Source organism: Pelodiscus sinensis, chromosome 9, assembly GCF_049634645.1.
Source record: "Pelodiscus sinensis isolate JC-2024 chromosome 9, ASM4963464v1, whole genome shotgun sequence".
Classification (NCBI taxonomy): domain Eukaryota; kingdom Metazoa; phylum Chordata; order Testudines; family Trionychidae; genus Pelodiscus; species Pelodiscus sinensis.
In genome coordinates, this window is record NC_134719.1 from 64,418,313 (window position 1) to 64,443,767 (window position 25,455).

The following is a 25,455-nucleotide window of genomic DNA, read 5'->3' on the forward strand; positions in this document are numbered from 1 at the left end:
GAAGGTTGCTGCCAATGCTCTGCCCCAAAGCAGGGGCCCCTTTCAGACCCCAGGGAATGGCGGGAGCTGATTGCTGGTGCCGGAGGAAGCTGCTCTAACCTCCGGCCTCCTTCCCGGCCCCTCTCCTGTGGTGTGGGCTGGTTGCGCTCCAAGCCCAGTGATTCCTGAGGTAAAGCGGAGGTGGAGGGGGAAGGCTCCAACATTCTCCATCCCAGAATGCCGTGCGGTGCCAGGTGGCCGGAGAGGTGAGCCACGTTTTGGGCGGCCATTTTGCAACCAGCACCCCTCCTCCTTCTCCCCCCTCCCATCCCTCCAGTCCCTTCAGCTTCTGGCTGCTCAGCTAGCCCTGTCAGCCCCCAGGGACCGGAGCTGAACTGTTGGGCCAGGGGCCGGTCTGCAGCCGGAGAGACCCAGGCTCTCTGCAGACCAAACAAACTTTTCACGGGTCCGCAGTGACACCCTGCCCCCCTCAGTGCCAGTGTGGTGCTGTGGAGGGGGCATGTAGCTGTGAGCCAGATGCTTCACTCCTGAACAGGAGTGTTGCCTAGTGGCTACAGCAGGGCACTCCTTATCAGTAATACTGTTGTTTTTGTCACACACAATTGTGTGTGCACGCACGCGGGGGCGGGGGGGCGGTGTTTTACAGCGTCGATGGGCCCTGCTGCAAAGAACTTAGGCCAAAGGCCTCGAAGGTAATTAGCCAGCTCATGTCCCTTGAGTCCAATGGGAGTTAGGCGCTGCCGTTTGAGGAGCCGGGATTTGGAATCTAAGTGTAGACGTGATTCAGTGAACGAGGTTAAGAAAGGGGGAGGGGTGAGGAAGGACTGTGGAGTTGGCGGCAAGATCTTGCAGATGCTCAGATATGTGAGTAACTTGATGATTCAGGTAACCTCTACCCCCACCCCCGCGAAGCCAGCAGCCTGTTGGTGGGTGATGACATGTAGGGGCCATAGAAGTAATGGAACAAGACCCAGGTTTCTATTCCTGGCCTTGCCACTGACTTGCCGCGTGACCTAGGGCCAATCACTTAACCTCTGTCCGCACCTTCCTTTTTCTGTCTGAAGTGGAGCTAATGATACTTTAATTTACTTTCCTTATACCCCCCCCCCCCCCCCGTCCCCTGTGAAACAGCAGTGAGTATTGTTAAGCAAACATCCCAGTAAATGGTTAAATTAAACTTATTTTTTTCTCCATCCCTCCTCCCCCTTCAAGTCTTGCCCATTGCAGACTGTTGACAGAGTTTCCTTTGCCAGTGCCTGCATGAGTCGTTTGTTTTAACTTCCACTCTTCACTCGCCTTTCACCCGTTCGACTGTTTCCTGTGACTCACCATCCGGGAGACTGAGAGCCTTGACCACAGGGGACTGGTGCAGGCCACCTGCTGACAGCTGAGTCCGGGGCGCTGGCGGCTGTGTGCTCGCTTTCCAAAGGCCTGCTGAGCACAGATCAGATGCTGGGGAGTCCATTCCTTTCGACCCCTGGCCTTTTCCGCAGGTCTCCTGCTGCAGACCGGCTGCTGAGCTGGAAAATCTTATGCCCGGCCGCGCTTCGAGCCCCGGCTGGCAGCTGAGGCCAGGGCGTACAAGCTGGGTTGGGATGTGGGGACTGAATTTGACTCTAACTCTAGCTGTTAGGACTCACAATTCCACATCACACGCAGCCACCGCATAGCCCCTGACAGGTAGAGGCGCAAGTCACTCACATTTCTTACCGGTACTGTTGTCACCCCTCGCTGGGGCGCAGGGATGCGAGGGTACCTGTAAGAAGTGTGTGTGTGTGTGTGTGTGTGTGTGTGTGGTGGAGTGGAGTGGAGTGGAGTGGAGTGGAGTGGAGTGGAGTGGAGTGGAGTGGAGTGGAGTGAGGGGGGCCTCAGGGAGGGGGTGGGGATATGGAGGCATCCCTGGCAGGGCTCACCCTGGCAGACCGGACCCAATCCGCAGGCCGGTATTTCTCCCCCCCAGCCCCCCAGTGAAGGGTGCTACCACAACACACAGATGACTAGCGAGGAATGTACCATCCCAAAGGCCTTTGAAAGGTGACGGCTTCTTGCACGCTGGATCCGTGAGTCTTGGCCAGGGATGTGCACCCCTGGGGTACGCAGAGCTCTTCCAGGACATCCACTCATCTAGACGGCTGCCTAATTGTATAAGGGGCTACAGCAAAAGCAGCAGCAAAGCCAGCGAAAACCGAAATGTCATGCGGCCAGGAATTGGCTTGTGCTGCTCCCTGTGCAGCACACTGGAATGTAAGGGCACTTCGATTGCAGCTGATCGAGTTGATGGTAAAAACGAGACCTGGAGTGTCCTTGGTAAGAGCCCTGGCTCTAGATCAAGGGTATTCGGTGGGGGGTGGGGAGTGCAGAACAGGTCTGCCCTCGAGGTCGGACTGCCCCCTCCATCACACATCTCGCCTGGTCCCTGCCACGTTGCCTATCAATCGCCCGCCACTGGGCGGTGGCTTCAGACACCGACACTCGTGTCTATTTGTGTGTTTAATGCATGTGAGTGTCCAGATCAAGTGAATGTTTGACACCTCCCCCCCCCCCCCCCCCCGCCTCCTCTTCTGTCCCTGCCGGCTTAGCCTGTCAGCGCATCTGGCCAGGGACCCTGGGTCTGCAAAGCGCCTAACTCGACTGTGGTGCTGGATGCGGCTGTGCTAGGCGTGTTGCGTAGGGATGTGACAGAGCCCCTCTCCGGCCAGCTCCCTGGGCGCCATGCCTGGGACGGCGTGGCCGTTTGGGGGACGTGGCGGTGGAACGATCCCGCCAGCGATGGCTGCCCCGCAGAGCGCTCGGCTCCGCACGGCGCAGTGGGAGCTCGTGAGCTCTTCTCGGGGCCTTTTCTGATGTGGTTTCCTGCACGGTGCCGGGGCAAGAGGAGCAGAGTCAACCACATGAAGAGGCTGCACCATGTAAGGGGTCTGCACAGCGCCGGGCCGCTGCTGCCTGAGGAAACGAAACCACCGGGCTCACGCCTCCAACTCCTGCCCCAGAATGATCTCTCTGCGCCCAGGGGCACGTGGGGTCCTGCACGCTGGATGCCGTGGACCGTCCCTGGGCCTGCTGGACTTGGGAGACCTGGGACAGAGGCTTCCTGGCTTCGCTGGAGGGCTTTTCCCATTGCCGAAAGGAATTGGCACCCCACCCATTTACGCAGAGGGGAGACTCTAACCAGCGGCCTTGTGTAACAGGAGACTTGCCACTGATCTGGGAGCCCCACTTTCCTGGGGGAGCGGACCCGAGACATGGCTGGTGGGGGGGTAACGTTGGGCACTCCTCTCTCCAGCAGGACCCGGCGTGCGAAGGTCGCTGGGATCGTTCCCAGCTTTGGGGCTCTCCGGGTCTCTGTGGCTCTTCTGAATCTCCTGGCCCCACTTGGCCCCACGAAAACCAGTGGGGAAGCTCCCATTCACCTCGGTGGACCAGGGCTTCACCCTGGCAAGTCCCCAGCAGCACGAAGGACAGACATCCCATGTCTGGCTTGTGATGCCCATTCTGGGATCAGCACGCAAGGCTGCCTCCTCTGAGTCTCCGCTGGCCGTGGCTCGTTACCCTTCCTACTGAGACACTGCTCAACGGGCCACGTTGTCTTCCTTTCTGCTGGCAAGTCACCTAGTTCCTCAGTGTTGCAGCGCCCCATCTGTAAAATGGGCCAACGCTTCCCCCCCTTCCTCTGGGGCGCATGTCGTGAGAGGAGGTGCTCGGCTAACCATAAAGAGGGCAAGGTACATCGCTTTCTCTCCTCAGCTGGGAACCTGAGTCGCTAGAAGAGATTCTGCCAGGAGGCTCTTGCCCTGAAATGAGAAATGGGAGAGGCTGAACGTGAATGCTAAGGACGGACCATTGGCCTTCTGTGTTCTGCGGTTGGGCCCAGAGATGTCGGGGCGATTGTTGGCTCTGCCATTGGCCTGCTGGGTGACTTGGGGCAAGTCAGGGCACTCTGCTGTGCCTTAGTTTCCCCTTCTGCAAAATGGGGAAGGATGAGGGTGACTTCCTTTGTGTGGTGCTTGGAGATCATTGGTGATCAGGACTAGGTTGCCAGCCGCCCCGCTCAGTGGAGTGAGTGAATCAGTGGGAAGTCTCAGAACTTTCCCTGTTCTCAGCACCAAGCTTAGCACAGAGTCCAAGGAGGGGCAGGCTTATGGAGGCTGAACTCGCAGGCCATGTGTGCTTTCTTCCAGGTCAGTTCTGGGGCTTGTGCCACTGTTCCCTGTACGCTTGTGCGGTGACTCAGGGGAGATTTAAATGTCACCTAGATCATTAAAAGTGTGCCTATGGCTAGGGGATTTTTTTCTACTGGTGGTGCACATTTGCACATGCCTCAGTGCACATAAAATTTATTCTGCACATGGGTGGAAAATTCCACACTGGATAAAAGAAGACTAGAGGGAATGTTGCTGCTGCAAGTAAAAGGGAGAGTTCAGGACTCAATTCTCCCGGATGCCGCGTTGTGCTGTGTGAAGAGCCCTGGCCGTGTCCTTCCTTTGCATGACACAACCCCCAACAACGTGAGACGTCTGAGCTGCATTCTGCTCCGGCTTTCGTTTGCATGGTCTGACGCCACGCAGCGCTATCTAGGTCACGTTGTGGTGACCTGCCTGGGGGGCGGGGGGCCGTGTGGCTTATCCCCAGGAAGAACTCCTGGCAACAGAGGGGGCGAGTGCGCAATGAGCCCAACGATTTCCTCTCGCATGTCGGGTAGCCGAAGGAGAAGGCCACTCGACACTGATCTGAGAGACCAACAGCAAACCACACTGTTGAGAAGTGAGTCTGGTGACTGCCCTGGGGAGATATAATTAGAATGATTTCTAGGTATGGTCTGTTGAATTAAGTGCCTTGTGGGCCAGTTTGTTTGTCTTTTCTACCTTGTTGCCAGATCAATCGCATGGAAATAACAGAAATCAGCAAGTGTGAAACCCAGGCGTGGAACTGGGGGGAAACAGGCTTCCTTCTACCAGGGATGCTGGTGCAGGCAAAATTTGTCCCAGCCACTGCAGAGCCAGTCAGTCTAGTGAAGCGTTTTGCACGTTTGCACACGTGGGTGTGACAGCAGTTTGTACAATTCCTCTCCTGCAGGACCCTTGTCTGGAAGTTTTCGTTGTTCAGTTGGAATGATCCTTTGGCCAGTATTTCACTGGAGAGCACAGTAATCAACGCAGCCAGTGCCCAGTGAACTCGGGGGGGATTTCCCATTGACTTCGCAGCCACTGCAGTGGACTCCGAGTGCCTTGCGGGAGGTCGAGAAGACTGCTTCTCCTCTGTGCCACACACGCAACTCACTGACACACATTCAGGTGGCAAAAGAAGCCCTTGAAAGTTAGGAAAGGCCAGACGTTAGGTTTTTCTGTGCAGTTGGAATTCAGGCCCCTTGAGTGTATGCAGTATGATACCGTAAGCCCAGACATGTGCCTGCTCTGGGGAAGAGGCAAGGCTGTGTAGTGAAGAGCCCAGTCTCGTTTGTTGCAGAGATGAGGGATGTAGGAAGACAAAGTTATGATCTCATGCAGGGTTCCCTCTAAGTTTCTCTGTCCATGTGTGGAATAAATTTTATATGCACCAAAGCATGTGTGGATGTGCACCACCAGTACAAACATGCTGCTGGATGTGGGCGCTCTGCTAATCAGCTGGGTGGTGTTTTAATGTCGCCTGTCTGGCTGCCCAAGCACTCAGCTTACAAGGAACATGGGTTCGTGGTTAAGACAGTTGAATGCACCTAGATGGTTGAATTTTCTTCTTGCCCCTGCCTCAGAGTTCCTATGGAATCCTAAGAAACTTAAATTGAACCAAACTGTGTTCTGTCCGTCTTCCTTTAATCCCTCATGCCGCTGCTCCCCAGCTGTAAAATGGGTCTAATAATGACACCTAATGTCACAGGGTGTTGAGAAAAAGTCGCCCCGGTATACATCTGTTCTACACTGAAGTCGTTGACATTTATAGGAACAGATGTGTTAAGTCCTATTCTTCCCCTAAAAGTCATGCGAGGCACTGCCCCAATTTGCTTAAATGGAAGTCGGCCGTGGGGAAAAAATTCCCCGCTTTCAGTTGTTCCGCTATAAATTCAAGTGTTTTGGAACGTATCTTGGGCTTATAGTGAGGACAGCCTGTCTTTGTGAAGCCCTGAGAAGTGACGTTAATTCTCACCAGGCACACAGGCTCTGAGGAGACTAACAAGTCGGTATTCAGTGGGGGAGGTCGTGTTCCTGTCCCAGCCACAAAAATCATACAGCCTAATAACAGAACGTTGGTGGCTTTAATAAGAAAGAGGAAAATTAGATTACAGGAGGGAAAGGACTTAGGAGGAGGGATTGCATATCCCTGTGGATCAGACACGTGCCGATAGCCTCGTTGAGCCCTTTATCACGAGACGTGCTTGTGTCTTCTGCGCCTTTTCCAGTCGCTTGTTTGCTCTGGGGGATGTGCGTGTCGCACCCTCCCCTTCTGCAGTAGCCTCTTGCAAAGCCGTTGGTTTGCGTGTCTGTTGGCAGCATGCTTTGCATAGCCAGCCTGGAAAATTGCTCTTTTCTACCCCTTCCTCTTCCTCCCCTCCTCCCTCCGCTGCGTTTGCGAGAATTTCCTCTGCAGAGAATGTCACGTCGACCCCCTTGGCCCTGCACTCTGAAGCTGTGACTTCCTGTGGTCTGCGTTTGGCTTGCCTCGATGTCGGAGGGGAATCAGCTCTCGAGTGTCTTTAGGTATCTCTGTTGCCAAGTGCAAAAGGGTGGAGGTGGGCGGGCAGTGCCCCACAACCGCTCCCTGTAACGATCAGCCTCACCCGCAATCACTGAGTCAGCGGCTCTTGGCACGTCGGGCCGGGATCTCGCTCCTGCGCTGCCCAAAGCATGGAACTTTTCAAGGACTTGTCTGTGCCAGAGTAATGCGGCAAAATTGTCCCAGCCATGGCGACCAGGTGACACCCCTGCCTCAGTTTCCCACCTGGGGTTAATAAGAACTGTGGCCCAGCTCCTTAAAGGTGTTGAGTTGCCAAACTCCCAGCGAAATGAGCAGCAGCTTAGGTACCTACATAGCTTTGACGGTCTGGGCCTACCTACGTCTCTAGGGGGTTGTGAGGGTGGTTCCGTGAGCGGCTTTTCCAGGGCTGAGACACTTTTGGATGGAAGATGCTATGGAAGTGGGAAGTGCTATTACGTGTCAATGAGCAGCTGTGTGGGGCTTTAATCGTGCTAGATAAAGACCTCGCAGCACTGACTACTTACCCCATGGTTTCCATCTGCACCTTGCCTTAGTAGCATGATGGTAGGCTGTAAAAGTATGTATGCATGGCAGCGGGCAAAGAAAAGAGATTCTTTACGTGCTCACGTAGGGTGCGTCTACACAGCAGGGCTCAACTCAAAATAAGCTCCGTGACTTGAGCGACGTCAATTGCCCAGCGTATTTCGAAATAGCTTATTTCCAAAGAGGGAGCATCTACACAGCACTTACTTGGAAACAGAGCACCCTTCCTCCGACTTCCCTTGCTCCTCGTGCAATGAGGGTTATAGGCGTTGGAGTAAGAAGTTCTCCAGCTTGACGATATTTCAACGGGATTTCAAAATAACTGCCTGCTGCGTAGATGCGGACTAAGTTATTTCAAAATGATGTTGCTGTGTAGACGTTCAAATCAAGAGAACAAAGTGGGGATGGTTGGGCCACACGCTCAGAAAACCATCATCCAGCATCGTCCATCAGGCTTTCCCATGGAACCCACAAGGAAAACGCAGAAGAGGAAGACCTCGGACAACGTGGAGAAGATCGACTGAGATTGAAGGACAACAACTAGGGTATTCCTGGAGTCAGCTAGAAGTTTTGTCTTGAGACAGAGTGAAGTGGAGAAGACTTGTAGATGACCTATGCTACCCTCGGAGTACAAAGGTTTAAGAAAAAGTAGTAGACGTACCGATAAGGACACTAGGAGCCTGGGTAATAAACAGCACCGTGCAGAAATGCTCTTGATCGAGAAGCTGTGTGAACGAGTTGGGAAGTGAAAATGGGTGGGAAGATGCGTGTGGCTGGAATAGGAGGTCTGTTTAGGAAGGACGGAAGTTGGAGTGGGGGAGAAACAAGTGGTGGACAACGTTGTAGATCAGACCTCATTCCTTGTTCGAGCTAATGCCAGCTCAGAAACATGGCCCTTGCGTGTTCGTGGATCAACGCTCTCGCTAATAAGTGCCAGGCAGAATCATTTTCAAAGGGCTGCCGACAGAGCAGGTTTTTGGGGCGGGCCATGATTGCATTTCGGCCTGACCTCCCGAATCCTCCCTGGCTTTTGCTCTTTTGCTCGACAAATTTTCTCCAGATTTTTTTTTTATTATTTTTTGCTTGACAAATTTTTGTCTGGTATTTTTTTACCATCTGGTAACCCTATGGGCGAGTTGGGCAGTCTCCCGGGTGCCAATGGGTTAGGACCAGGCCTGGTGCCAGGTGTGTTTATCGACCATCAGAGCAGACGAGACAGCAGGACAAGCAATTGTGTGGGGGAAAAAACCCTGCATCATCTGGGGAGATAAGCTGGAGGTGTTCTGCTGCCACTAGTAATCTTTGGTGTTTGTAAAAAAAAAAAACACAAAATATTGTGGCCAACGCTGGGTGGCTGTATATTAGACCCTCACTCTTGTGCTTTTCAGTCTGATCGGCTAGTCAAAGTTTGGGGCACGGGCAATGTTCTCACTGGAAGTAGAAACTGATGAAGTCCAGTATTTGCTGGAGTTGACGTTGCTTGTTCCGCGTTTCTCTGCCGTCTCCACAGTGGGAGGCTGACAGGAGCAAACGCTCAGTTCAGCTTCCCTTACTCCTCCCACAGGCAGGAGTACTGGCCCCAAAGGGGAAGCCCTCTGAGCTCGATTCAGTGAGTCTTAACTAGACCAGCTAAATTGAACTCCGGATTGCGGCATTGTTGGTCTTCCCTCTACGGAAGGCCTGGCCTTAGAGATTAACATGTATTGGGGCATAAGCTTTCATGGGCACAGCTCACTTTGTCAGATGGAGTGGAAATTACAGTGGCAGGGGCATATATAAGGAAGAAGATTCTTGTGTTAATGAGAATAATCAAGTCAGGGTGGAAGTGGCTTGTTCAGAGCATTTGAGTCCAGCAGATCCAGAGAAGTGATTATTCGCCGTTATTCAGCTCTGCTGAGGCTACATCTGGAGTGTTGTGTCCAGTTCTGGGCCCCCCACGATAAAGGATGTGGACACATTGGAGAGGGTCCAGCGGAGGGCAACCAAATGATTCGGGGGCTGGAGCACATGACCTACAAGGAGGGGCTGAGGGAGTTGGGTCTGTTTAGTCTGCAGAAGAGAAGAGTGAGGGGGGATTTGAGAGCAGCCTTCAACTTCCTGAAGGGGGTTCCAAAGAGGCTGGAGAGAGGCTGTTCTCAGTGCTGGCGGATGGCAGAACAAGGAGCAATGGGCTCAAGTTGCAGTGGGGGAGGTTTTGGGTGGATATTAGGAAAAGCTATTTCCCTAGGCGGGTGGGGAAGCCCTGGGCTGGGTTCCCTAGGGAGCGGGTGGAATCTCCATCCCTAGAGGTGTTTGTCCCGGCTTGACACAGCCCTGGCTGGGATGATGGAGTTGGGCTGGTCCTGCCTTGGGCAGGGGGCTGGACTCGACGCCTCCTGAGGTCCCTGCCAGCCCCGGGGTTCTAGGATTGATTCCCTGCGGGGGAAGTTGCCTTTGTCGTGGTTAGCCGGCTGAGATCCTCAGTCACCCTCCACTGACGGCATTGACTTGGGGTTTGCCGGTCAGGGTAACTAAGGACTCCAGGGGTGGGAGCTTTGTGAAGTCTTGGGGGGTGTTCCTCTGTCAGCTCCGCTGCAGCCCCGTGCAGGCCTGCCGTTCCGAGCTGGGCTGTAGGGAGAGGACAGGGCAGCCTGCGCTGGTGTCTGGCCCATTGGTGAAGGCGCCGAGCCCCCACCCTGCAGCATACCCCAAGGGGGCGGCCCCACGAACTGGCAGGACGACGTGGGGGAGACCCAGGGTGCGGCTAGCGGCCACCCACATGGGGCATTGGGGGGAGCTCAGCCAAGGGCACTGGGCTAATCCACGGGAGGCTGCGCTGCGCTTAGGGACTGGGGGGCCGGGGGGCTAAGCGCCCGTGTCAGAGGGAGCCGTCTCTTTAAAAGGGGGGGAGGAGTGGGTTGTCTGGGCCACTGTTGCTGGGCAGAGTGATCCTCTACACCTGGCAGCTCAGGTGCGCTCGTTGGGGCCTGCTCTGGCTGGAGGAGACTGAGCCAGGGGCAGCAGGCAGGCGGCTCTTACCCCTGCCAGGGCCCACAGGGCTGGGGAGGGAGACAGGCGGCTGGGGCCGTGCCCGGGGTTGTGCTTTTAGCCACGCGGGGCTGGAGGCTGCCTCCGTAGGGTTGCCAAATGGTTTAACCAAAACTACCGAACCCCCCCCCCCCCCCCCCTCCAACCAAAAAACCAGGGAAAAAAATTCTGTGGAGAGAAAAAAAAGGGAGGGGAGACCAAAGCTGTTGAGCAAAAACAGAAGAAAGGCCCTGACTGCAGTTAAGCAAAAAAAGTCAAATGTTAAAATGAACAAGTCAGCTTGGCCCCTTTCTGAAAAGGCTTTTTTGCCGGCGGCCAGTTTGTTTTTCTGCTCCAGCCACAAGACAAGCCCCTGTGGAACCGGGTAAGTGGGGGATGGAGGAAGGGCTGGCAGGGGGGTTGCGGGGGGGCCCGGTTGTCGAGAGTGCAGGGGAAGAGCTGCCCGGACTCCCACTGAGCCCCTAACCCCGGCTTTTGGGCTCTCCGTCCCGTCTCGGTGTGCTGCGTGGCCCGAACTGGCCTCATTTGGCGTGTGGCTTTCTCTTGATGCCTGTTGTACCTGTGAAGACCGTGCCTGTGGGCTGTAAACCCGCCACGTGCGGTGGGAGCAGTCAGAGGGTTGTGTAGGATGTTATGAAGTTATTTTGCGAAATGCAGGCCTTTGGTTCCTTTTGGGAGTGGCCCTGTGCCACAGACGGATCGCTGGGTCGCTCTCCAGCTATTTTCTAGGGGCTGGGTGTTTTTAAGACCCTGCAGGAAGGCAGCGTGGGCTAGCCCCCCCCCCCAGGTTACACCGACACCCTGGGCAGAGGCCCACGGGTACAAATTAGGAGCCTTTTCAGTCGTCTCAGAAGAAGCCGGTTCTGAGCCAGGCCCAGGCAGCGATTTCGGGGGCATGTTCTGGTGGGCAGCAAGAGCGGAGCTGGCCTGGCTGTGGCAGCTTAGAGACAGCTCCCTCTGACACGGGCACTTAGCCCCCCAGTCCCTAAGCGCAGCGCAGCCTCCCGTGGATTAGCCCAGTGCCCTTGGCTGAGCTCCCCCCAATGCCCCATGTGGGTGGCCGCTAGCCGCACCCTGGGTCTCCCCCACATCGTCCTGCCAGTTCGTGGGGCCACCCCCTTGGGGCATGCTGCAGGGTGGGGGCCCGGCTCCTTCGCAAATGGGCCACAGACACCAGCCCTGGCTGCACCCCAGCCTGCAGCTGTCCAGTGGCTCCACTGATCTCGCCTCGCCAGTTCTGGTTTCACCTCCAAGGCTGAGGAGAAGTTGAGCCTGGATCCATTCCCGCTTGGGCTGGAACAGGAGCCTTGAGGCCCTTTCTGGGCTTCAAAGTCCGGGGTTGAGCCCAGGCCTGGGGGCCTACAGAAGGCCTGTGCAGCCACGCCGGCACGTTGCTGTGCGGATCGACGCTGAGCCTCACTGGCATGGGTTGGGGGGGGTGCTGAGTTCCCTATGCAAGGTGCAGCACGCAACACAGCCCTGCTGCCTGGCACGGAGGAGAGCGCAGGGGCGTGGGGCTGGTGCCACAGCTTCTTCTAACCTTCCCAGATCCTTGTGCACGGGAAACAAAAGCAACAAGCCAGCACAAGGCTCCTGCAAGGGGCAGCTGATGCCTTACCGAAGGTGGCTGCAGAGTTGTGTCCGTTCTGTGTCCTGAGCAGGACAGAGCTGCCGGTTAGGAGCAGTGTCAGGCAGCTGCGATACGCGGAGCACGTCAAGTTAGGATAAAATACTGGGGGGAGAGGGAGACAAGCTCTCGTGTAAGTGCCCTGTCTGCCCTGTGCTGCACTGGTACCTGCGTAACTGGGCTGGGTGTGATCTAGCTTGGAATTTCTTGAAAGACCCATCAGTAGTGAGGGATGGGTGAATCAGTTCAGCCTGGCAGCTTTCAACTCCTGCCCTCCAACTGTTGTGTGGCGTTGCTGTGCGCCGCACCAGAGGTGGCTGCATTTCAGTGCCGGAGGAGGAGGAAATGACCGTTCAGGAGGGGAGTCGTCACATAAATGAGATGATTGCATTGTGCTCAAGCTGAAAGGACAGTCCTGGGGTTCAGAAGTTAACCCTTGTCCCCTTTGCCACACAGCCTGCTTCGGAGGCCGTCTGAGCAGCAGTGCAGACCAGAGAGGCGGGGCTGACTCCGTGCGGCTGGGGAAGGATCAACAGGAGGTTCGTCGCTAGCTGGTGCCACGTCCTGAGTGCTGGTGAGTGCCGTTTGGACGTGCCTCGGGGACCGGGAGGCTGGAGACGTTCCTGCAGATCTTGGCTAATCTGATTCACAGCAAATAAGGCCCTGATTTGCGTCCCTCACTTTGCATACCCGCCAAACGTGGGGCCAGCTAATGGCCTATTGATCCTTCTTCTGTTCTCTGGGAGAAACAGCGTTGCTGCATTTGGGGGAGGGGAGAATTACCTCTCCAGGATGAATTCGCACCAGAGCAGGGAGCCGAGCTGCATCGCGTGGGCCCTGCTGGCGGCAGGGAAAAGGAGCCATGGGGACTGCTGGGTAAAACGGTCGCCTGGGAGAGATCTCGGGTTGTCCCCAAAGAACCTGAGTTTTGTCTTGGAAGTTTGCCTTCGGTTTCAACCCACCAAGGGCGGCGGCTGGGCACGCCGGGCCCCTGGGAATCGCTGGGCTCCTGCCCCCATCGGCAGGCCTGGCCTTCGGCCTCATGTGTTCACTGACCTCCACCTCCCCTCACCCCCAGTGCTCCCTAGCCGGGCCGGCTTGGGGGGTCCCTGCCCTTCGAGTGCTGGGCCAGGGCCCCAGGCAGGAGAGCAGCAAGCAGAATGTGCTACCTAGCTCCAAATCAGCCCTGCCCAGGGCCAGGCCTGCCTGTGATTCAGAGATTTGCATGGTGCTGCTGTCTTGGCACAGGTGAGTCACCCCCGGTAATGATGGGCCCTTTTTCCACACAGTAGTGGAGCCTTCCGCCGGGGGGTACCCGGCCGCTGCGCCCTGACATGGAGAGCAGGACGGGGGGGCGCTGTGTGTGATGAGAGGGGACACAGCTCACAAGCCCTGGAGCTCGCTTGGGTTCCCAAAGCTCATGCTGCACTTCAGGCCTTTGGCTGGCCCCTGCCAGGGATTGCCCCAGCGTATTCTGGGACTTCCTCCGCAGCATCAGGGCTGCCATGGCCCGAGATGGGCCACTGGGCGGGGGAGCAGGGCCCTGAGGCGGCTACAGGCCCCCTGTCTCGGGGGCTTGGCTGGCGGGGGCCGTAGTGATGGCCGGCTCGATCGGGTGGCCTCTTCTGCTCAAGCGGCGAGGAGTCCTGTGGCACCTTACAGACTAACCGAAGTGCTGGAGCAGAAGCTTTCGTGGGCAAAGACCCACTTCGTCAGATGCATGTAGTGGAAATTCCCAGAGGCAGGAATAAATATGCAGGCCAGGATCAGGCTGGAGATGACGAGGTGGATCCAATCAGGGAGCATGAGGCCCACTTCTAGTAGCTGATCTGGAGGTGTGAACACCAAGAGAGCAGAAGCTGCGTTTGTAGTTAGCGAGCCATTCCCAGTCTGTGTTTAATCCTGAGCTGATTGTGTCAAACTTGCAGATGAACTGTAGCTCAGCGGTTTCTCTTTGAATGGTCCTGAAGTTTTTTTGCTGCAGGATGGCTACCTTGAGATCTGCAATCGTGTGTCCAGGGAGATTGAAGTGTCCCCTACAGGTTTTTGTATGTTGCCATTCCTAATATCTGAATGGGCCTCATCCTCCCTGATTGGATCCACCTCGTCATCTCCAGCCTGATCCTGGCCTGCATATTTATACCTGCCTCTGGAAATTTCCACTCCATGCGTCTGACGAAGTGGGTCTTTGCCCACGAAAGCCTCTGTTCCAACACTTTGGTTAGTCTCTAAGGTGCCACAGGACTCCTCGCCGCTTTTGCAGATTCAGACTAACCCAGCGACCCCTCTGATACTCGTCTGCTCAGAATCGCTTTGTGAGTCTCTCCCCGGGAACGCGCTCTCCTTTGGGGTGGGGGAGGTGATCAGCTTCCTCCCAGTCACCGTTTTTGGGTGACTGTGTTGTTCCACGCCCACGGAGGAGCCTGTCATCGCAACGGGCCTGCTCCTGAGTGACAGCTTGGGGGAGGGGGGAATTGCAACACATGGGACTGCTGATTAGAGCGGGAGATGGAAATAAAACCGGCGTTTCCTCTGCCTCTCGTGTGCGCGCGGCGGCAGGAAATTGTGCGACCATGGGCCAGGAAATGTAGGTCACCATGTCATGCTCGTGGCTTTCTTGCGTTCAGTTCCTGGTAGCAGAGCCTCTGAGAGGGGGTTCCTGGGGCTTGTCAGCCCCATGTCGTCCTCCTGAGGGTTGCCCAGGGCAGGCCTCTCCCTTCGAGGGTGCGGAGAAGCCACGCTGCCGTCGGTGCCCGCTGGAGACGTCAGGCCGCCCGGCGGCTTGCCAAGGCTTCTCCGGTGGGCCCAGGCCAGCGTTCTGGACTCTCCATGGGAAGAGTCAGGCCTGGTCTGCGCTCAATAGACCAGGAGTGTGCAAAATCCCCCGCCCGCCCAGCGGCGTTGGTAAGCCTGCCTAACCCCCGTGGGCAGAATTATTCCGGCATTGACTTAGCCACCGGCTCTCGTGGCTTGGCCTCCTGACACAGCCTCCCCTGGGCCAGTGCGCCTCCCATGGTGCTAGGCTGCGCTGCCTGTCGGGCGCTCCAGGGCCGGCCGCCCGAGCACTACCTGGCCATCCCGCTCTGAGCCTCAGGACGGGGGATGTGGCAGCCATGCTGCCCAGGGGCTGCGGGTGGTGAGGCTGTGGCACATCAGGGCTGGCTGTCCAGGGGGGTCCACGGGAAGGTGTGCTTGGGATGCATGTAGTGGAGGGGGTGCAGGGAGGGAGGGCCTAAGGAAAAGGGCTGGGCGGGGGGGCTTGCTTCCCAGCACTGACACCCCCCGCCCTATGTCAATGGGAGAAGCCCATTGTTTCCTTTACCTATTCTGTGGCCCCCTCGTAGCCTTTCAAGTGCAGCCAAGCCATGACGGTAAGCCAGTCGCTAAGCCGAGGCGGGTGAGTGAAACACTCGCTAGCAGGCCAGTAAACATGCCTGGCTGAGGTTTCCTTGTGAGGCAAAACAGCTGCAGAAAAGGCGCCAGTGTGGGGGCCGCCTTTGGAGCCCGTGAGAGCGTCCTTATGCTGGGCAGAGGGAAAACTGGGGGAATACTGGGCATTAGAGAGATCCCAGGAGACACAGGAGAGTTTGCGGACAGGGCAGTGCGGGTTTCAGTGGGATACTGAGCCGAGTGACTTGCCTCTGCAGGTTCCAACCTTCTGCCCCAGAGAGACAAGACTCCGGTACGTTCTGTCATAAGCTAAATGAGTGACGAAAGGAATCGGCTGCTGTCATTGACATTGAACGGTTATAGTGGGGGGAGGGGAAGATGGAGAAGGGGGAAACAGTGGGAAGGTCTTGGAGAGGGACGTCCCGATGGGCAATTTTAAAAGGCTTGGATTTGGAAACCAGCATCTTGTTGCGCACCTGCAGTTTGGGGGATTCTTTCAGGCATCTGCACACCTGACCTGGCAGGTGGCGATACCACTTGAGTGCCCCGTAGTTAGTGGCAGATGCTGAAGGGCAGCTGAGTTGTGGCCTGTGTAAAACACAAGGGTGAGCTACGAACGGTTGATTTAGAACTCTGCAGGCGTTAGACGTTCACCATCCCCCCACGCTGGGATATACCCACCTGGGCAGGGTTTCCCTGGGTGTGCTCTGGGGCGCCCTGGGGCTCCACGAGAAAATATTAACGACCGTTGCATGCAAGAAATAAAAATAGAATTCCAGAACGTTGTCTATCTGGGCACCTATTGAATTAACAATCACAGGATTTTAAGGGCTCCATCAAATTTTCAGATTTTCCGTACTACATGAATTCAGTTCTTCCAGTCCTCCCGCATAGGTCATGTTTTCTAGACCTTTACTCGTTACCTCTAGGAACAAGGAAAACAAACCGCCTCCAGAATGGAGGCCTGTATCCTAGGAAGTAATGACTTTGGAAAGGATTTTGGGGTCACGGTGGATGAGTAAATACACACGAGCTCCCAATGTGAGGCTGGGGCAAAACATGGCTAAAGTGATCCTGGGATGTATAAACAGGTGAGTTTCGGTGCATGTGACTTTAGTGAGCCCAATACTGTGCCTGGTTCCAGAGTCCTCATTTTGAAAAGGGTGTTGAGAAACTGAAGCGGGTGCAAAGACAAGCAATACGAACATGATTTGAGGGCTGGCGAAATGCCATGTAGTGAGCTATGCAGAGTGCATTTTCTTTCCTTTATCAAAAGAAGATTGAAAGGTCATTGTGGTGTAGGAAGGAGGAAAAAAATATCAGGTACTGAGGGCTCTTCGTGCCAGCAGAGGAAGGTAGGATGAGACCCCCATGGGGCCTTACAAGCCAGACACATTGTACAGTAGACTTCCAATAATCCGGCACCTTTGGGACCTAGGTGGTGCCGGATTATCGGATATGCCAGAGTATCAGGAGGTACTGCATACGCCCAACTCAATCCCCCTCTCCCTCCCCAAACACTTCTGCTCCCTGCTGTAACCTGATCCCACTCCTTCCCCCAACCTTATGCTGGGTCCCGGTACAGCTGGCAAGTGTGCTGAGCGGCTGGCTTTTCAAGCAGCTGGCCTGGATGCGTGAGTAACCCAGTTCTCCTCCCCTTCCCCTTCTCCAGAGCCAAACACTTCTGCTCCCTGCTGTAGCCCACGTGAGAGCGGCTGACCGGAGCGGTTCCGGGTTCCGTCCCGGTTCCGTCAGGAGCGCTTGCCATTTTGATGCCGGACTATCGGGAGAGCCGGACTATTGGAGCTTTACTGTAATTAGAAATAAGGCTCAGATGTTAACAGGCAGGAGGATGAAACTACGGAGAGAAGTGGTGGGTTGTCCATCTTCTGAGGTCTTCAGATCAAGCCTGGAGCCTCTCTGGAGGGTCCTCTTTGCACAGAGATAGCTAGAGGAGATGCGGTGACCCATGTGTGTCAGGTGATCAGACGAGATGATCTCCTAGTCTGTCACATTCTACTTACCAGTGGCACCAGGCTTGAGGTGGGAATTTGAAGCCAGTTTAGTGCTGAGCTGGGTAACTAATCTGTTCCCAGTTGCAATTGTTCGTTCCTTCACTGTTCCGGCTGCATGAGCTGCCGTGTGGTGGCTGTTCTTGTGGGCAGTGCCCCTGGCGCCGCGGGGTCTCTCGACTAAGGGGGGAGGTTGTGTCGCAAAAGCCAGGCGGGTGGTCCAGGCTCTCCCGAGTGCGTAAGCACCCTCGCCGTTGTCCCTTATTTCTACTTTGGATTTGTCAGGCTTTCACTTGCGCCGTCCACGTGCCTTTCTCCAGAGCTCACCAAAGCTGACTCAGTTCTTCTTCCTTCTCAGATTTATTGAGTCCAGGCACTTTACTCCCTGTCGCCTTCAGGTGAGACCTTGGAAACCTTAGGTCTTATCTGCTCTGCATGGATACCAATGATCCCATGATGCTTTGCTCAAGCGCAAGATTTTTGCCTTCATGTCCTTGGCCAAAGCACTGCTTGACCACCCGGCTGCTTCGTGACCTGTTGCCGACAGCTTCCCATGCCCGAGACGGCTGCGTTTCACATGGCGTGTTAGGTTGTGAGAGTACGTTGGGATTCTTCAGGTGGGAAGATACTCACCCGAATGTAAATCTTCTTTTTAAAGTGACCGACGTAGAAATAATAAATCCCACCAAGTTCTCTTGCACAGGAAAGCAACAGCGAAGGGTTGGCCAAACCCGCAGCCAGCCCTGCAGTCACAGGAATCAAAATATGTTTACAGGAAAGGAAACCGCCTGCTAGCTCAGCCTCCGATATTTCACCGGACCACAGCTGCCTTTCGGCTGCTTCTCGGAGGGTCAGTGGCTGTTCCTTAAGGAGCTGGTTGAAACCCCTCCCTGGGAGAGTTCTTCAGCATTGGATCCCCCGGTTATGCGGCTGGGGCTGGGGTGTGAATGTTCCCCGAGAGCTGAGAGCTCGCCCTCCTCTTTCTGGCGACGCTTCTGGGACGCGGGAGCCTGGAACGGGCTGGATTTGAAGGGAGCGGCCGTGGGAGCTGGACAGGCAAGCCGCAGGCCCGGTGGAGCAGTCAGTAGCAGTCCCCCCAAAGGTAAGGGAAGTGCATGCTGTCACGCTGCCTCACGGGAATGAGGCTGACTGCTGGTCTGGAAAATGCTCTGGGGTCCTCAGTGTCCCTGCGTTAGGGACACCTAGACAGGCCCTTTGACACCATGTCAGGTTCCAGGTAACTGGAATGAAACCCTGCCTCAAACCTCCCATCTTTAGGCCAGTCGATATTTCCACCAGGTGTCTAGAGAGCTCCCCCTCCACCCCCACTGGCTTCGCACATTGACGTGGGAGGAGGGGGGAGAGGGCTCTGCCCCACAGCCACCCCCGACGCTGGTGGGTGTCAGTAGATGGCATTTGTCCAACCCTTCGGATAGCTTCTCTCTCCAGGAACCTTTCCAGGAAGCAGATGGGCACTCACGATGATTGATGCTTTCGATCATACAGACTCCATCCACCCTTGTACGAGGGATGCCATTTCTCCATGAATTGTGCTGTCTCTTCCAGTACTAGACCTGGGGCACCCCCCTTCCTCAAGAGATCGTTAATCTTGTTCCGTTTACCTGGCATTAGCCCATCTCAGCTTCCTCCCCTTGCTCATGTCTGAGCTGGGTTTCCTCCCAGCTTCCTCCTTTCTGCACCGTGGTTGGAAAATAGCAGAGGACTTGGGCTTGTTTTGCTGCTATCTGGCAAAATCTACCGAAGTGGAAACAAAACCCCGTCGCTCTTCTGTTTTAATGAGCTGATGCTTCTGTCCCACCTCTGTTCTGCCTGAAAGCCAGCAGGCAGAGCACCCTCCTGTCTGCTGATCCCAAGCATGGGGCATGACGTAAGAGCTCAAATGCCACCCGCTTTCCGGGAGACTTCTGCACCCATGTGCTGAACTCACTTTTGAAAATGGCACTTGCGCTCCTAAATCACCATGACAATTTCTGAAATGTTCCCCACCATTCTGAGTGACAGAGAGCTAGTCCCTGAGCCCTTCTCCAGACCATAGGATGATGTCTCCTAAAACTAGCGGCTGGGAATTCCACGTTTGGGTGTGTTCCAGTGTTCTGGGCTGTTCCCCCCCCCCCGTGTCATGCAGTGCGGTGACTAACATTTTCTAGCTTGAAATGCTTTCTTACCAAACTTCTCTCCCTCTGTTTTTAGAAACGTGCCCTGATGCCAGTGAACTGGTAAGCCGGGTGCTGTTTATTTCAGTTTAAACCCCAGTTCATCACATTTCCAGACCAGTCTGGGATTTCAATGCTTTAACAACATCCTTCCAGGAGAAACCTGATCTGATTCTCCTACCTGCTGCTCCATGTTAGGCCAACACCTGCCTAGTTTGCTTCATCCCACTCACTTAAAAACAGCTTGCTTACAAACTCAGGCACGACACTATCGCAGTCACGGTTCCTGAAAAAGGGTGGACTCGCTCGTTGTTACCATAGCATCGTCAAATCATTGGAATAGAAATCATGTCCTTACCTTTCAGTATGCAGTGCAGGTCCCTGGCAAGCCTACATTTCTAGGACTCTTGATTTCTGAGCATGCTCATGTACCTCTAGTTTGGAGAATATGATTCATATCGTCTAATCCCCCCCCCCCAGCCGAGGCAGGATTATTATGAAATGCACATGAATGCATGGTTGATGGCTCGCTTATGCTTACTTAACAAGCAAGAGAGCTAGTGGTATTGATTACTAAATCTCTACACGAATAGAGATTCACCCCCGATCTATTTCTTTGGCCGAGCTGGAACGCTATTATTAGTAATGACACTAATACTTTCACAGCAACTTTCATCTGGATCTCAGACCCTAGCGGTTGATAAATCATGTATTATCAACTTTGCAAATGGGGGTACGTTTGGATCGTGCTATCCAAGCAGAGGGTGTGAAGGGGATGCCGTAAGGAGGGGAGTGCAAGGTGAAATTCAGCACACGTCTTGTGAGCTGTGTCATTTGTGCTGGGGTTTTATGCCGGGTGCCTGTGTCTCTAACCAGGAGGCTTAATATTCCTCTGTGGATTGGGCTGCTGTCGACAGGCCTTCTTGGAAGGGGTGTGTGCAGAGGAGAGACATAGGCAGCAGCAAGAGGACTGAGACCCCAGCCCAGCCGGTCAGTGGCTGGAGGAGTGAGGAAATCCAAGGATTTGTGCTAGTCATCCTGACCACTCTGCTTCCCTGCAATGCCACAGAAGGGGCTGAGAGCCCCCAGGGTGTTTCTGAAACCTTTTGAAGTGGGACGAGGATACAGACGAGACCATCCCCCCCTCACTGGGCAGAGGGCTAGAGAGCGTTAGCATCCCAAATGCAAGACGCCCCAGTCTCTTACCAATGAGGGCAGACTCCTCATTGCCCAGCAAGGTCGGTCTTGTAATGTCCCTGCATGGCTTTCCTGACTTTGCCAGAGGAATTCCGGGGGTCCCTCTTGCCTGAGGTCAGCCGCTCGGTACCTGCTTCTCCAGAACAGGGTGACCAGAGCACCGCAGGATACGCGCCGAGATCTGTAAGTAGGATCCAGCAGGGCTGGTCCATCTGTTGGAATCAGGCCCCTTGAAAGCCACCATCGGTCAGTCCTGCGGCTGAGAAGGTAACGGAGAGGTGAATGGGAACAGAGCAGAGACCATGGCAAGCGGGGAAACGTGGCGGGGAAGGAACTCGTGTAGAGAGAACCTGTAAAAATACGCAGGGCCCGGTCCCCAGTTGCTGTACACATCTCTGGAGCTGTTGAGCTCAGTGGCACTAAGCTGCCATGGGCTAGCCCAGTCTAGTCACTGTCTCCACATGGGGGGAAAAGGACATTTCTGAGGGACGGGAATTGAAGAAGTTGGGGATTTCTTCTGTCTGAGTCCAGTTCCTGGCTTGGCCACAGATGCCCTATGTGCCCCGGGCCGGTTTTCCTAATCCCTGTGGGCCTCAGCTTTCCTGTCTGTAAAATGAGGCCACTAATATTTTGTCCCCTCCTCTGCTCCCCTCATCTCTTCAGGCTGTAAACTCTTTGGAGCAGGGCTTCTGTCTCTCCTTTTGGACAGCCCTCCCTGCCAAGCATTGCTGTGATGCAGATAATAAGTACTTGTGCCCAGCAGCTGAAAGGCTAGGGAAAATGGCATTCTTCCAGCTGGTCCACCGGCCCCCATCCTCTCCCTGACATCTGCTTTGTTTTTCACCATCTCCCGCACTGCGATCACGCCAACACACACGGCAAAACACCGCCCTCCCACAGCTGGGTGAATCACCAGGCAGATTCCCTCCAGAAGCGGTGGGTTCTACTCTCTCAGCCCGATAACAATCTCTCCTTGCGGGAGGTGAGAGCATCACAAACAGCTTCTCTGCATCTGGCCACCCTTTCAGAGGCATCCCCGGTGCCTCCAGCGCACATCAGCTGCTGAGATCAAAGGGCAGCGGTGCCTCCGTGCAGCCAGAGTTTGGAGGGAGATTTGCATAGCGCGGGCGGGGGAGGCTCCTGCTGGCTTGGGACTTTCTTTCTGTGGCGGGACGCACTGACCCCCTCCGAATCTGCCCACTCCCCCCGTGTTCCCCACCTTCCGTTAGTCCGGCTGGCCGCGGGGACGCGCTGCCCGCCTCTGGGCCCTGGGGCCCCCTCCTCTGGCCCAGCTGAGCCGTTTCTGAGAAGACAAATTTGGGGAAATCAATTGGTTTGCCCATAGTAAAAAACCAACAACCCCTTACACTTGTTTCCTTGGGAGCCCTGAAAGGGGGCAGGGGCTAGCCCGAGCAGCAAGGAGGTGCCTCTTGCTTTTCTGCTGAAAAGTCGCCCAAGCTGGGGCAAGTTCCAAGCCCCTGCCAGCGATGAGGCGCCCGGCGGAGGCCTGCCAGAGCTAGGGGAGATGTCTCTGAAGGTTCCACATGTGCGGAGCCTGCTCCAGCCCCTCGGCTCCTGGGTGCCTCTGGATCGGGCATGTGCCAGCCCCACAGAGCACTGGGGTCCAAGCTGCCCACCCTACCTGAGCAGGACTCGCTCCTCAGTCGGAGCGCTCCCCGTCCTGGCGCCCCAGCCGCGAAGACACAGAGGGTGCAGCCTCATTGCGAATCAATGGGGTGTGAGGAGGCGGTTGCTGGAGCCAGAGAGAGGGCTGCAAGGGGAGGATCTGGGGTTCGTGGGGTGCAGGAGCAGAGCAGGAGACACGGGGGTGAATAAGCGCAGAGGGGTCGGGCACAGGTGGGTCTACTCAGCAGCCCAGACCCCCCTCCAGAACCCGGAACGGAGCCAGGCCTGCAGCATCTGTCAACAGCAGCTCAGCGTGTCTCAGCCCCGCTAGCGCCTGGGCCGCAGGTTGAGCTGCAGTCTGGACGCTGCGGGCCGCTCTGGCCGAGGGTCAGTGTGTCCCGCGTGGAGCCCCACAGGGCCTGAGGAAATGACATGTGCCAAGCTGAGCCCTGGGACGTAGGCAGCGCCCCACGCTGGCGGCGTGCGCCAGAAGGAGGTATCACCACGCCCGCACCAAACGTGCCCCCCGCTCGCCATCATAGTTCTACCCAAGAGACCGGTCACCTGGTCCCCTAGAGCCTATGCCACAGACACCACTGGTAAGCAGCTCTGCAGCAAACGAAGCCAAGGTTTATTAGCTAGGGGAAGGAGATGAGATGGGAGGTGGAAGCAGGTACAATACGTACACAGCTGAGTCTGTTCCCAATTCCAGCGGGTGGCAGTGGGGTAATAAAACGTTAGTTCCTCAAATCATCTCTGAGCCTCTCTGCTTTGCATCTTCCTCCTAAGGAATGGATCGGTGTTTGAATCCATTCTTCTAGCCCCCCCCCCCACCGCCCCAGCAAACAAGTCGGCAGCGTCACTGCCCCCGGGGGCATTTCCCTTGAGGAACCAAGTCAAAGGAAAAAAGCTTGAAAACTGTAATACAGTAAACTTCCGAGAATCCAGCATCTTTAGGACCCGCGGGGTGCCGGATTATCAGATATGCCGGACTGTCGGAAGGGGGGGCTATGAGGGTCTGGGGTGGAGTGAGCAGGATTGGGGGGCGGCGCTACGGGACCAACCTGGCAGCACCCCAACTGCTCTGCCCCAGACGTCCCCAAGTCAGCCACTGCTGAAACTGACCAGCGGCTGACTCGGGGAAGCCCAGGGCAGAGCAGCTCCAATTGTCCGGCTGCCTGGAGCACTTCCGGGTTCCAGGTGGTGCCGGACCGCTGGAGCTTTACTGTATTGCAATAATCGTGGTGATCGCTGATGGATACTGGGTGCAATTCCCACCTGGGACCGCTGGATGGCAGCATAAGCCGCAAAGTGGGGGTGCTTAGGCAGGTTAATTAAACCCGGGTGGTTACTGTCTGTGGGCTTTAAAACACGCTGCCGGCTGAGAACTGGCCACTAGTCCATAAAGAACCGTTTTGTGGGGGGAGGGAGGAAGGGAGAGTGGACCCAGCAGGCTCGGGGAAGGGGCTGGAAGAGATACGGGACTGGAGGACCATGATGAAATGCTAGAGCGAGAGGCGGAGGGAAGAAACAACAGAGGTGGGTGCGCAGGGGCCAGGCACAAGGCGCAATGAGACCGGGGGGGGGGAGTCTTGGCGAGATTGTGTACCAAGCCCTGGTGGCGACAGTGCTAATGACAAAAGTAGCGTACGGTGTTCAGGGAACCGATTCAGGCTCCGTTGCCCCAGGGCCGCAGCTGGTCCCGCTATTCCGACAAGCCCTTTCTCACATAGCCCAGTCCTTGGATCTAGGCTCTGCACAGAAGTGGGGCCTCTTTCGTGTCCCGGCGTAGTTAAAGCGGATCAAGCCCCACAGGTGTGAACATGCTTCTACCGAGACAGCTACTGTCCTAGGAGAAGGGAGTAAGCTCCCCTGGCAGAAAGCACCTCTCTGCAGTGAGATCTGTGTCTGCATGAGAGGTGGTACTGGGATAACTCAGCCAGTAAGAAAATCACACCGCTAACCGACCCCGTTATGCCACTACGCAAACCGGGGGGAGCCAAAGCGGAGAGCAAAAGAGATGCTGGTTTCGCAGAAAGGAGAAGACAAATAATAGAAGATGGGAGAATAGTGATAGAAATGTAGCCGTGTTAGTCTGGTGTAGCTGAAACAAAAAACAGGACTAACAAGATGGTTTATTAGGTGATGAGCTTTCGTGGGCCAGACCCACTTCCTCAGATCAAATAGTGGAAGAAAATTGTCACACCCATATATACCAAAGGATACAATTAAAAAAATGAACATATATGAAAAGGACAAATCACATTTCAGAACAGAAGAGGATGGGGGGGGGGAATGTCTGTGGGCTAATGGTATTAGAGGTGGTAATTGGGGAAGCTATCTTTGTAATGGGTAAGATAGAGTCAAACACCGGTGTAAAGTGTCCAATTTAAGCATGAATGACAGTTCAGAGGATTCTCTTTCAAGTGCAGTCTTAAAAGGCCTTTGAGGCAGGATGCAGGTACCCAAGTCACTGAGAGAGTGTCCTTTCTGGTTGAAATGGCAAGAAACTGTTTTTTCTTTGTGATCCTGTCTAATGTCTGTTTTGTGGGCATTAATCCTTTGGCGAAGTGTCTGAGATGTTTGTCCAATGTACATAGCAGACGGACACTTCCGGCACATGATAGCATAAATTATATTTCTGGAGGCGCAGGAATATGTGTTCTTGATCTTATGACTCACTTGGTTAGGTCCAATAATGGTATCAGCAGAGTGAATATGCGGACAAAGCTGGCAACGGGGTTTGTTGCAAGGGAAGGTACCAGGGTTGGAATTAGTGTGGTATGTCCTGTGGTGGTTGGTAAGAATCATCTTGAGGTTAGGTAGTTGTCTATAGGAGACTATGGGTCTGTCTCCCAGAGCCTCTTGGAGTTTAGTATCCTGTTCCAGTATAGGCTGTAGTTTGTTGATAGTGTTGGACAGGTTTAAGTTGGGGGCTGTAGGTGATGACAAGTGGTGTTCTATTGTTGCTTTTCTTGGGTCTGTCTTGAAGTAGATGGTTTCTAGGTATTCGTCTGGCTCTTTCAATTTGCTTTTTTATTTCTCCGGGTGGGTAGTTGAGGTTTATAAATGCTTGGTAGAGATCCTGAAGTTTCTGGTCTCTGTCAGTGGGATATTGAGGCTCCTCCCATTCCCTCCCTCCCCCCCACCCCGAGACGGTCCCAGGAAAGCA

At 55.3% G+C, this 25,455-nt stretch overlaps 1 long non-coding RNA gene across 3 annotated transcripts in view; it reads left to right on the plus strand.

The window, feature by feature from the left end:
* The first annotated feature begins 17,482 nt into the window (after positions 1-17,482).
* Positions 17,483-25,455, plus strand: part of LOC112546759 (uncharacterized) — a 199,346-nt gene continuing 191,373 nt past the window's right edge. The window contains exon 1 of one of the 3 annotated variants that reach the window (XR_012906071.1): positions 17,483-18,388. This is a non-coding gene — a long non-coding RNA (uncharacterized LOC112546759). The remainder of the gene's footprint in view (positions 18,389-25,455) is intronic. The other 2 variants (XR_012906069.1, XR_003090460.2) reach the window with 2 other exon arrangements.